General features: G+C 45.3%; 1 protein-coding gene across 1 annotated transcript in view; it reads right to left on the reverse strand.

The window, feature by feature from the left end:
• The window catches only part of LOC104746024, a 6,635-nt gene that overhangs the window by 573 nt on the left and 4,483 nt on the right, over window positions 1–1,579 (reverse strand). The gene's annotated exons all lie outside the window — the stretch shown is intronic.

The raw sequence follows: 1,579 nt of genomic DNA on the forward strand, positions 1-1,579 counted from the left end.
TGCTTCAATGTTCTCCACTTGAGCAATCGATGGATTAACTGTACGTGAAACAACCCGACCTTTTTTTTCTTTTTAATAATTAAATACAATATATAATTAAGTACCCCATACTACTTAATTAAACAAACCATCCCACACACAGTAGCCAACCAATAATAAACCAACATCCAATTACATGCACAGCGGAAACATATCAATAATACAAAACCAATACAATAACATTTCTATCCATTCTATCCAGCAACCTAACATATCTCTATCCAAGGTTCCATCCTAAACAATATAACAAAGACCAACAACACACAAACGAGACCCTAGTTCATCCTCCTCCTCATCGCCATGATTCCACGTCACATACCTGCACACCACAAACAACAATTGAGATGCGTAAGTATTATCATAAATACTTAGTGAGGCCGTCCTCCCATCTACTGGGTTATACACACAAGCATATGAGACCCTCAAGTTTAAGCAAAACAAACAACACACAACAATACATCAAACCAGGAAACAAGTCTCGACTGAGACCAGTGTTGACCGATGCCTCACGGTGTCGATCGATGCTACAAACAATGGTGTCGACCGATGCTAAACAGTGTCGACCGATGCCACTCCAAATGGTGTCGACCGATGCTTCCTAGTGTCGATCGATGCCTCCTCTGCAGACACGATCTGCGCGAAACCGAACATCGAACTCTCCTTCCCAATCATCTCGAATCCGTCTCAAACTCACCCAATTACCTCAGAAATCACTGGGAATCACAAAAACAACGAACCCAAGCAACAAAACAACACAAACAGCAAAGAAAACACACAAACAAGAGAGATCTCATGCTTAGATCAACCATGGTCAAGCACTCACCTCAAGAACAGGAAGATTGAAATGAGAAACGTGGAAAACAACACCCCCAGAAGCTCCCCCTTCGTGTCCAGCAACAGCTAACACTTCTACTGCCTCAGATCTCTCCAAAATCTCCAAGAACAAGCCCAGAAAAACTCAAGAACGTTTCTCTCTCTTTTCTCTCTTTCTTTCACTAAGCGGCGACCAAATAACTTCCCAAAAACCCTTAAACTCGTCCTTAGACGCTTATAACACGATTTAGGGATTTAATTGAACCAAACCGAACCAATTCGGCAATTAATCAAACCGGCCAAACCCATAAATTAGTGGTGTCGATCGATGCCACTAGGGTGTCGACCGACACTCCTTTCAAAATCACAAAATCCGGTTCGCGGATGTTACAATTCTCCCCCACCAATATGGATTCGTCCTCGAATCCCGCAAAACCGTCCAACTGTCAAGGACCTCCGTGCCACCGTCAACACGGCCCGCACGTCCCCGACCGGACTAAATACCGTCAGCCAAGGTTTCCCGTGCACTGTCGCAACAGCCCGCACACCTCCGACTGAACCACGAGGTCTCCCTCTAGTCAATATACTCACATCAAAGACACTATTTGCTCACAACTCAGTGCTTCCCCCGTCCGTGGTCGCAACCAACGAATCATGCCGGCTCGCTATCAGGCCAACCGCCTTAAGCTACGGCATCCAGGAAGTCACTCACACACACACTCCCCCC

The sequence above is a fragment of the Camelina sativa genome, chromosome 15 (genome assembly GCF_000633955.1).
Source record: "Camelina sativa cultivar DH55 chromosome 15, Cs, whole genome shotgun sequence".
In the NCBI taxonomy this organism is placed as follows: Eukaryota; Viridiplantae; Streptophyta; class Magnoliopsida; order Brassicales; family Brassicaceae; genus Camelina; species Camelina sativa.